This window comes from Dermochelys coriacea, chromosome 2 (assembly GCF_009764565.3).
Source record: "Dermochelys coriacea isolate rDerCor1 chromosome 2, rDerCor1.pri.v4, whole genome shotgun sequence".
NCBI classification, from domain to species: domain Eukaryota; kingdom Metazoa; phylum Chordata; order Testudines; family Dermochelyidae; genus Dermochelys; species Dermochelys coriacea.
The window spans coordinates 234,600,322-234,611,549 of record NC_050069.1 but is presented as its reverse complement, the minus strand read 5'-3'; the positions used below and the strand labels follow the sequence as shown (position 1 = coordinate 234,611,549).

Sequence of the window (11,228 nt, the reverse complement as noted above, 5' to 3'; positions counted from 1 at the left end):
GAATCAACGGGTTAAAAGATGTGGAAAATATTGTTAATCTTTATACACTTGGTAGTATATTTAGAGGTGCATGTGTCTTATTAACTCTGTTTTCTCCTAGAGCTCCAGGAAGAAATCCCAGCCAGCGTTTCACCCTATCTGTGATTTGGGGTGTGTGTGTGTCATAAATATAAAGGGAAGGGTAAACACCTTTAAAATCCCTCCTGGCCAGAGGAAAAACCCTTTCACCTGTAAAGGATTAAGAAGCTAGGATAGCCTCGCTGGCACCTGACCAAAATGACCAATGAGGAGACAAGTTACTTTCAAAGCTGGAGGGGGGGGGGATAAAGGGTCTGTCTGTCTGTGTGATGCTTTTGCCAGAACCAGGTCAAGAATGCTCTTCAGAACTTCTGTTAAGTTAGTAAGTAATCTAGCTAGAAATGTGTTAGATTTCCTTTTGTTTAAATGACTGGTAAATAAACTGTCCTGAATGGAATGTATATTCCTGTTTTTGTGTCTTTTTGTAACTTAAGGTTTTGCCTAGAGGGATTTTCTATGTTTTGAATCTGATTACCCTGTAAGGTATTTACCATCCTGATTTTACAGAGGTGATTCTTTTACTTTTTCTTTAATTAAAATTCTTCTTTTAAGATCCTGATTGCTTTTTCATTGTACTTAAGATCCAAGGGTTTGGGTCTGTGTTCACCTATGCAAATTGGTGAGAATTTTTATCAAGCCTTCCCCAGGAAAGGGGGTGTAGGGCTTGGGGGGATATTTTGGGGAGAAGATGTCTCCAAGTGGGCTGTTTCCCTGTTCTTTGTTTAACACGCTTGATGGTGGTAGCATAGGGTTCAAGGACAAGGCAAAGTTTGTACCTTGAGGAAGTTTTTAACCTAAGCTGATAAGAATAAGCTTAGGGGGTCTTTCATGCAGGTCCCCACATCTGTACCCTAGAGTTCAGAGTCGGGAAGGAACCTTGACACCACCCATCCTGAATTGGGTGGGACAATCCTGAAATGCAGAATTCAAGTCCCGGTCATGGGCTGAATGATTCCTGAATAGCATCTGTCCTGGATTCCCTATGGTGCCAAGGCTGCCCAGGCTCAGGGCCGACACCAGCCTCTTCCCAGTCTGGGGGGGCTGAGTTGAGCCTTAGCCCACACCCGCCATGAGGCCCTGCCCCCTGGCCAGGCTGGAAGCTGGAGCTAGGCCATAGTAAGAGCTGCCCAGGCATAGGCTGCAAATTCCCCTCTGCCTGGTGGGTGCTCGATCCCTCCCCCCAGCCCCTGCACCGCCTCTGGCCCTGCCCCTGCACTGCCCTCACCCCACCCCCTTCCCCAAAGTCCCCACCCTGCCTTTTCCCACCCCAGCCCCAGCCCCTTCCCACCCCCATTCTACCCCTTTCCCCCAAGTCCTTCCCCACTCCTTCCCCTCCCTCCCGGAAATTCCTAAGTGCTGCCAAACAGCTGTTAGGTTGCGGGGGGGGGAAGTGCTGGGAGGGAGGGGGAGGAGCTGGGACGTGCCACACTGTTGGGGGAGAAGGTGGCGAAGAGGGGGGAACTTGGCTGCCGGTGGGTGCAGAGCACCCGCTAATTTTTCCCCATGAGTGCTCCAGCCCCGGAACACCCACGGGGTCGGTGCCTATGTGCCCAGGGATCCAGGGCCACTGTGAGGAGCCCCAGACCCTCCACCTGTCCTGCCAGGGGATTTCACAGATAATTGCTGACAGCAAAAAGGAATGGTGACACAAAGGAATCTTGGATTCCATTACAATTCTTTCCCTCTGCCTAATAAGGCAGTACCTCTTTAAGAAATCTAAGAGAAGCAAAGGGGAGAAGAATGAGTTGTATCTGGGTCACTGTTGCTAGGCATAAACACAATTAGCATACCACTCCCAGAAATTTTTGGAATTGGGTGTGGTGGTCTTGGCATGCTCAATAGGTTCCCTGTAGCTGGACTCATAGACTCCACTAAGGGCAAATAGTCAGGGCAGCAACTTTACAAAAGGGCATGTGACCTATATGGGTGGGCTGGGAGAAGCTTAGCCACAAGACAGGAGCAGGAAACAGGCTTCTAACTCTGAAGCATTTTGTAGTAGGTTTCAGAGTAGCAGCCATGTTAGTCTCTAAGGTGCCACAAGTACTCCTTTACTTTTTGCGGATACAGACTAACAAATTTATTTGAGCATAAGCTTTTGTGAGCATCCGATGAAGTGAGCTATAGCTCACGAAAGCTTATGCTCAAATAAATTTGTTAGTCTCTAAGGTGCCACAAGTACTCCTTTTCTATTTGGTAGTAGGTTAGTGCAATTGTTTATTTATGAACCCAGGGGAGGATTAGTTATGGAAAAAGGAAAGTAGGAGGGAAACATATTTTTTTGTTTTAAGTGTATACCTTGAATGTTTGGTTTTAGCCAACCAATCTCTTATTTAAATTCTCTTAACTAGTATGGGTCACCAACTCTTTTCTTATTTAAATGTGGTGATGATGAGGAAGAGTCCTCTATATTGTGCTATTCTCAAATTTGTATTTTTCTTGTAACAGGGTTTTTCATGTATATACTTAATACTGATTGGTAGGTTAATGAGTTGGCTGACTAGCTAACTGAATGATTCCACAGTCCAGCAGAGATGGTCAGAGAGTCTGCCTGGAGATCTCTGCAAGCAGGAGAGGGGAAGATCCTGTTGAAGTGCTTTGTACTCAATAGACTGCATAGAGCTGATGAACTAAAGATTTTCACTGAGACTCAGGTGAACTCAACTTAAGCTTTTGGAACTCTGACTTATTTCTCTCCATTTCTGTGGGGACTGATCAGTTCTAGATTTAATATGTTTTGTTTATAATTGATGTGCATTATGAAGTATCCTTTGTTATTTAGTAGAAATTAAGATATATATATTTTTATTATAAAACTTAATAAAATTGGTAATGAAGTAATTAAGTTAATTCCTTTTGTGCTTTTTGGATTTGATTTTGGGGAGGTTGACCCTGTACAATCATTGCTGAAAATCTTCAATGACTGAATTTTGGGTCTTCCTGTACTTTTCTGTAGGAGTTGGATTAAAGCACTAAGTGAGTGTTGGTAAAGTAAACTCCAGCCTACCAAAAGGTTAAAAATTGGCACCCAAATAGAGAGGGATTGGAGAATTGCTTGTGATTTTTTTTCTGAGGAGTATTGCACCAGTCAATTATAAAATAATTCAGTGTCACTGAACATAGTTGTTGAATTTGTACATTATGTTAATATTAAGATAATGGAACTTGTACACAATTTGGGTTAGATCCCTATAAGACCATTTTGATCAGGACTTGCCTTTGCTGGTAATAGAGAAGAAGTTAAGAGGGTTGTTAGAACCTTTGGTTATGTGACTGACGTGAGGAAGGTGAAGGGAGTACAAGATACGATTCTCTGTGAATTCGCAAAAAGAAAAGGAGTACTTGTGGCACCTTAGAGACTAACAAATTTATTTGAGCATAAGCTTTCGTGAGCTACAGCTCACTTCATCAGATGCCACAAAAGCTTATGCTCAAATAAATTTGTTAGTGTCTAAGGTGCCACAAGTACTCCTTTTCTTTTTGCGAATACAGACTAACACGGCTGCTACTCTGAAATTTGTGAATTCGAAGACCCTGTTTCTGTGATACACATAGGGAGAAACTGTATGGTGCAGTAGCTAGAGCAGAGATGGGATGCAACTCCTCTTCATTATGCAGTTTTACCATTTATATCCACTGGTGCTGTGCCCACAGTACCTCAGTATGGGGATCAGGGATATTCTGTGTAGTCTGATAGAGGACTTGAGACTGAGAAACAGCCTTTGGTTACACTTCTGGATGACAGACAGACTAGATGGTTAACAGATGCTACACCTGTTATGGACCAAGATCCAATAGGAATGTCTATTTCTGCTGTGAGTCTCCCTCTCAAGATGCAACATCGTTCATAAGAACACAGTACGGAATCTGTCAATGAAACTGTGACTGATTGGAAATTTAAACTGAAATGTTTTTCAGGTAATTCACTCAGACCCAGTGGAGAAGTTGATTTATCTCACCTGGCAAGCACAAGCCAAAGAGCTGATGGAAAAGAGTGAGATTTCTGACAAAGTTAAAAGAAGGAAGGTGATTGAAAATGTATTATCACCAGCTCTGAAGGTGGCCTTAGGAGCTGGTAGCAAGGCAACCACTGGAGAATGCTTTGAGATTTTAGAGACGGTATATAGAATTGTCATAAATGCATCTGAGCTTACGGCTCAATTTTCTGAGTTGTACAAAACATACTAGAGAACTACTGGCTGTGTACCTGAGTAGATTACACACATTAGCGCAAGAAGTTTTGGAGGCTGGTGAGGTGAGGCTTGTGAGGTAAAAGATACCGAATTGGACTCTTATATACAAGATCAATTTTTCTGTGGTCCTTATTAAATACTCTTTTCAAAAACATTAATGCTAGTGGCAACAAAGGTCTCTTACGCCACACTCTTTTTTGAGGTGAGATCTTTTGAAAGGGAGATCAACAAAAGAGAGAACATCAGTAAGAAATAGAAGAAGGAAGGCCATTGAGTAGGAGTACTTTTCAATTGCTAAGGGTATCTGAAAATACTTCCAGAGCCAGTGACGAAGCCACTGAAATAGGTTGAAAGGAGAAATACCTGCAAATGGAGCAATGATTGGTGGGACTGCAGATAATCAAGGCAAGTTCTGAAACTTCTGCTCCATATAGTCTGTTCACTGCCCAAACAAGTCCAAAGAATTTTAATAAACAAGCAATATCAAAATGTACCAAAAGACTTTGTGTTTTAAACTGTGAGCAAATTTTCAAAATGATTGTGAGAATTCTCCTAACCAACCAATTATATCAGCAGCCAGAAAGAAAAGAAATTAACAACTCTCAGAGCGAAGCTGTTATTCATTGGGTTCAGGAGACAGATGCTACCCAAATGGATGTCAGTGAGGTCATTCAGCCGTTAGTAGGACCTGTTTGTCATGGTTATGTTTACCTAGATGGAGCAAAGAGTACCTGCTGTAATAGATACTGGTTCTCAAGTAACGTGTGTATCTAAAACTTTCTATTATGAGCATTTATCTTATCAAAAGTTAGTCTATTGCCAATATACTTCAGATAGAATGAACTTGAGGACACGTGATTCCTGGGATATATATCCTTGAAGATATGATTCCCAAAGGTCATCTGTGGGACTAACAGACACTATGAGATACTAGTCTTGGTTTGTCCAGACCACCATATGAATCAGCAAGTGTCAGTGCTCAGAGGCACAAATGAGCTGAAATATTCTGTAGAAGACTGTAAGAAGAAATGGGGTCCTGATTTCTTAAGTAGAATTTCACTACCAAGTGAGTGGGCTGAAGCTTAGACAATTTTTCTTCAGTCATTGCAGTAAGAAGCTGAAGAAGGGGCTGATGTGATCCTGAGAAGAAGAAATTCAATGACAACTCCACCTGGCCAGAATTCTGAAATTTGCAGTGAACAAACTGGAGACTGCCGTAATGCTAGAAGATCCAGGTGTTGCAGTTGGACCTGGTGGGCTAGCAATTCTGTCTCAATTTGCTAAAGTCACTGGCTCCAGTACGAGAACAGGGGTACAAGTCAAAAACTTATTGAAGAAGAATGACTCACATTCTCATTGTGAAGGGGCAAGCAGTTGAATGGATAAAGCTGGTGCCAACCCAAGTTTCAGAAGTTGTGACTAAGAAAGAGACGGTTATATTGCCGCTTGACTTTGAAGGATTTCCTCAGTGCAGTTGAGACGAAAAAGACTGCTAAGACTATCAGTAAGGAAGCTTGTAAAGGGAAGACTGTTCATAATCTAGACTTTGTAGGAGTTTCAGGAGTGACACATCAGACTGAGCTCACTAATGTCACTTTTTAAAGGAAGAACTAGGAGGGTTTTGCTCTCAGATTTTGAAAATATGCGTCAGCATGTGTGTGAGTTGGTGCCACTTGGAGTCATTGAGGAAATGTAGTCCATATGCATCACATGTGGTGCTGGTGTGTAAGAAGATGAGCCCTTAGAATGGTGGTGGATTATAGAAAACTGAACAGTGTTATCTGAAAGGACACTTATTGGTTACCCAGGATAGAAGAAACCTTTGCCTTGCTGGTAGGATCTAAATGGTTGTCTGTATTGGATCTAAAAGTGGATACTATCAAGTTCCAGTACAGTCCCGTGATTGTCTGAAGATGGTCTTCACTACACTGTTTGGTAATTGGCTTTTCAAAATAATGCTGCAAGGCTTGACTCTAATGCTCCAGCTATCTTCCAGCAAATGATGGAATGTGTTATGGCTGGTATGAATATCACAGAAGTTGTAGAATTCTTGGATGATTCAATCATCTTTTCAGCCACCCTAGAAACACATGAGGAGTGTCTCCTAGAAATTTTGAAAAGACTTCAGAAATACAGCTTAAAACTTGTGCTTTCAAAGTGTATACTTCACTTCAGCCTTCAGTGAAATACCTGGGTCACAGCACATCTCAAGATGGGATTTGTCCAGATAGAGAGAACTGATACTATCATCATTTGGCCTGTTCCAACTACCTTCAGAACTTGTAGATTCTTGGGATTTGCTGATTACTACCTAAGATTTGTAGAGAGATACTCTGTTATTGCAAAACCTTTGAATTCTCTTCTTGCTGGTGGTCCTAAAGAGAGTACATGGAATGGAAAACAACCGCTTGAGAGCAGATGGGGTGCAGTTTGCCAACAGGCCTTTGAAACCTTGAAACAAAATTTCACTACTGCATCAAACCTTGCTGAAAATCCTCAATGACTGAATTCTGGGTCTGCATGTCCTTTTCTATAGAAGTTGTATTTTAAGAACTAGGAGAAGGGTGCTGAAATAAACTCTAGCCCACCCAAAGATTACATGTGCTCTAGTGGGCATGGACTCTTCTACCCCATCCCCTACAGCCTGTACTAGTCGTAGCTCTTCCCTACTCCTGGCTCCTTGTTCCAGTTCATTCTCCCCACCTAGCAAGTCAGGCTCCACTCCTCCAGCCTCTCCTGCCAGTCTTCTTGTTCAGCAAGTTCTTGACTCCCAGTTCCACCCCTGTGTAGCTCCTCATCCAGTCTGTCTCCCTGGCCTTCCTGCCCAGGTTCATCATCCTCAGTGCCTTCCATTCCTCCCCCAGCAGTCTGAGTCCTCTTCCCCCACCTGCTGGCTCACTGTTTCCCTCACCAGCTCCCAGTCCCAGTCTCTCCTTCAACCCCAAATCCCAGTTTCTTTTCCCACCCCTGCCAGCCTCCAATCCCAGTCTCCCTTGCTACTCCCCTTGGATTCTCTGCAAGTCTGGCTCTTGTCCCCTCCGCATTTGAATTAGGCACCTTTCTCCTCCACTCTGCCTGGATCCAGCAAGGGAACACTGAGAGCACAGGAGAGAGAGCCTCCCTATTCGTACTTCAGGTGCCCAGAGCTGGACCCAACACTGTTTGCAGCAGCCATTGCAGAGAAAGTCCTGCTCAGCCCTGAGCTGAAGCTTGCCCAATGCAGCCAGAATCTTGGGAGGTATTTAGCTGCTAAAATCTTAGTCTCTACTGGCCATGTGCAAATTGCTTTGAATCTCAAGACAGAGAGAGGAGCAGTGGGGTGATGTGTCCATGGTGACCCATGTGGCTAAACAGATGAGATGGCCTGTTGCATTTTGTACCACTTGAAACTTTTTAAAGATGTGTAGCTTTGAGTTTATTTCTGTGTAATGTATGGCTTTTGTGTCAGGTGGAATCTGCTGTTTTTCTACTGATTTCTAGTTTAGTGCTATGGTTGATGTTTGATGACTTGTCAAGTTGCTTAGAGCCAGGCATGGGAGAATTTGGGTTTTTACATATATATATTTTAAGTTCAAAACAAATAATTGAGACAAAGAATAATAATGAGTAGAGATGGGTCCAAACCAAAATTGTAACACCCCTGAAATTAGTTTTGGATCTGAATCGAGATCTATAACTGGCCTTAACATTTTTGGGAAGCACGTGAAACTATTATTTTGCAACCTCCCACTAGCCTTCATGATTTCCCTGGATCCACTACTCTGCACAGGGCTTGCCTGGAGACTTTGGGGAGGGGTAGTGAAATGGCACACAGGGATACACCCCAAATGTAACTAACTCATTTTATATAGTTTTATTTTTCTTATTTTTTCAGTCCATTACTAAGAAGAACCTTAAGTGCTTCCCTGTAAACAAATAAGTGGAATTTTTTTATTGCATCTTTGGCATCCCATCTAATAAGATAAGTTGTTTTTACGTCTCTCTTTGGGGCAGTATACCATCACTGCCAAAAGCTATCCACAAGCACTACAAATGGGGATGGAAACCATATATAAACATTTAAGTTTAACCTTTTTATCTTACAGCGGTTTATAATAGCAACAATGAACTTGACTCACTGCATTTCCTGTGGGGATAAAGTGACCTGCAGGGGTTAATACCCCAAGGCAAAACCATGGGCCATCATCTCACCCAACCAATAATTAACCTGAAGAAATGCCTTGAGCTCCCATCATTAGCCCTTAAAAAGAGCCTTTAGAATTCAAAATTAGTTTGGAGTGGGACTTACCACCACCTGAGCTTCATTCATTGTAACTAACTTGTCTATGCTCTTCAGGCTGGATGCATTTAAGTATTGTAACTGTATGTAACAATTGAATGAATTACTTTGAGATTAAAGGGCTGAACTGGAGAAACTGCATACGGCTGGTTTTAAGGTGAGGCATCTTCCAATATTATTCTAACTGTATTGTGATGTAACTGCTGCAGCAAATGGGGAATCAAATTAGTGCATTATTTGTCATCATATGTAAAATGTTTCCATGTGCAGTGAATGTTCTTAAACTTTTCAGTTGCCTCATATAAAATTGTTAGGTTTTTGTTCGTTTAATTTGTTACCAGTAGTGCCCAAAATGGGGTAGGTTTTGGGCAAACATAAAGGAAGCCATGGTCCCCGCCCTCAAGAGCTCACGTTACCTAAGTATTTGAGGTATTTTCCTATACGAAATATAGGTGACTACAAGGAACACTGCTAATAACATATTCTGGTTTTCTAAAGCAAAATTGGGAAGTTTAAGCACAACTGCTGTACATCCCCCAAAACCATTATATTTGCATTCTGCATCAATACCTTTTTAAGATCAATAACTCACAATTTAAGTTCTGAAGGGGAAAAGTTTTAATTTCTATGTGTAAGCTACTTCTGTAGCTCATTACAATCTATTCTATGTGTTAGTTTCCCACAAGTATTTATATAGCAAAAACATGCCTACAATGTACTGATGTGGCTGAGATTTTGTAAACACAAATATCAGGAAATTAAAAAATATGGTTCTTACTGCAACCTTAACTTGGCTCCTTTGTTAACAATATTTTGTAGTAATCTACACTGTAGTATTCTTAATGACTTGGGGCCAAATTCTGACTAATTAGGGGAGAGTAATGTAACTCACCACCTACCTAAACAGGTGTTTTGTGTACATGTCAGAAGCAGGACTTTTCTTTGTTCTCTATAATACCAGTCCTATATACAGCCTCATGTGATCTGTTCCTTCTCTGGAGAGGATTCTGATACAATGTGGGGCACAGTGTGGAAGTGGGAAGCTGTGTGAAAGAGCTCATTGATAGACATCATGGGTGCTTAGAGCAGGTACTGTTTTTTACTACATGCTTCTGCCCATAGGATCCTGGCACAGTAGGATCCCAATTTCTGATTAGGGCCGCTAAGTTAAGTAAGAATAACTTCTCTATGCTTTATTTCCACATCTGTGAACTTCTCTGCCTTAAAGGATATTAACAAATTTATTTTCTGTACAATACATTAGACAAACATGTTGTATCACCAAGCATTAGTAGAAGTGGGCCAGTTGGTATAAATAGACAAAGTTCCATTGTCTTCAGTGGAGCTATACTGGCTTACAATATAATGGATGGCCTCTTGGCCAAGCCATCAGGGATCGAACTGAGGTTCCAGAGCTAAAAGAATGAGTTGTCACAGTTTGAGCCAAGAGTCAAGGTGCTATAGTTGGGGCAGAGAGCTGTAACAACTCATATCTTCTGTGGATCTGGCACAGAGGGGGACCTCTAACATATTCACCAGTGGGTTACAAAAGCAGCTGAGGTCTTGGCCAAAGCAGTCAAATTATGATGGTCTGCTCCAGAGTGCTCTGTGGACCCCAGAGATAATATATGGATGATTGACCAAATGGACATTCACAAGAAGGGCTAATAAGTGTCCTGTATTCTTTCCAAGGCATGCTTGTTGAGGGGAGAGTGAAAATCTGACACCTTTTTTGCTGGACGTAATCACTGGTGGCTTTAAATTTTGGGCCAAATCCTGCTCCCATTGAATTCAACAGCAAAACTCCAGTTACTTTCAGTGAGAGCAGAGTTGGAATTCATACATCTTCCCCACCCACCAGTGTGCAATATTTGAACTGAATCAAGAAAACATGATAGAGGGAGTTGGAGAGAGAGAGTGGCTAGTGAGGCTGCTTGGAGAGTGTAGGAAGACAAGGGGGTATCAGTCACTGGTATTTCTGTGTGTGGGTGCATGCACAGAGCATCCCACTTGTTAGTGCATTTTATAAGTGTGTATACAAAAAATTAAATACAAATATACAAACTGTTGGCACACCCCCAACAACAAGGGATAGGAGATAACATGTGAATGAGTAGGAAACAATTTGGAAATGAATATCAGTTTCTAGATGAATTTTCTTCGTATACATCAAAGGTACTTTAAGGTACATCTTCAATCACATGATACACAGGAATGTGCATACTGAAATCACTGGGATTGCTCACAAGTAAGGCAAGCAGGATTTCATCCTAAATCCATAGACTAAGCCATCTGGGTTATTTGAGCTCTCTGAAGTGCTTAAAATGTTCTAACTTCTGAAAATCACCTCACCATTTCCTCCCACAACTTAGTCATTTTGAAAGAGGTCAAACAGTTTTATCCTCACTTACTAAAGAGTCTCTCTAGACTGAGAACAAACATGTACAATCGTAGTTCAAAGAATAATATTTGTGAAAAGTTGTAACCATCTGAAAACAGAGGCTGATAATGCTAGTACCAGTTTTACCCATTATAGGATTATTAGTCTAGCACTACTCTTTTCCCAGTTGATATGTATTTATGTTGTATAATACAAAGGAATCGGAAAGCATCTTCTTTTCTTTGCTTGTGTTTTAATACCATACGTGTTTTATCATGCACTTTATTTCAATCTGCTGCTG

General features: G+C 41.7%; 1 long non-coding RNA gene across 1 annotated transcript; it reads left to right on the top strand.

The window, feature by feature from the left end:
• Positions 1 to 334: 334 nt before the first annotated feature.
• On the top strand, positions 335 to 9,322 carry LOC119850432. The gene is made up of 3 exons (XR_005290851.2): positions 335 to 400; positions 2,559 to 2,729; positions 3,994 to 9,322. It is a non-coding gene; the product is annotated as an uncharacterized LOC119850432 (long non-coding RNA).
• Positions 9,323 to 11,228: the final 1,906 nt, after the last annotated feature.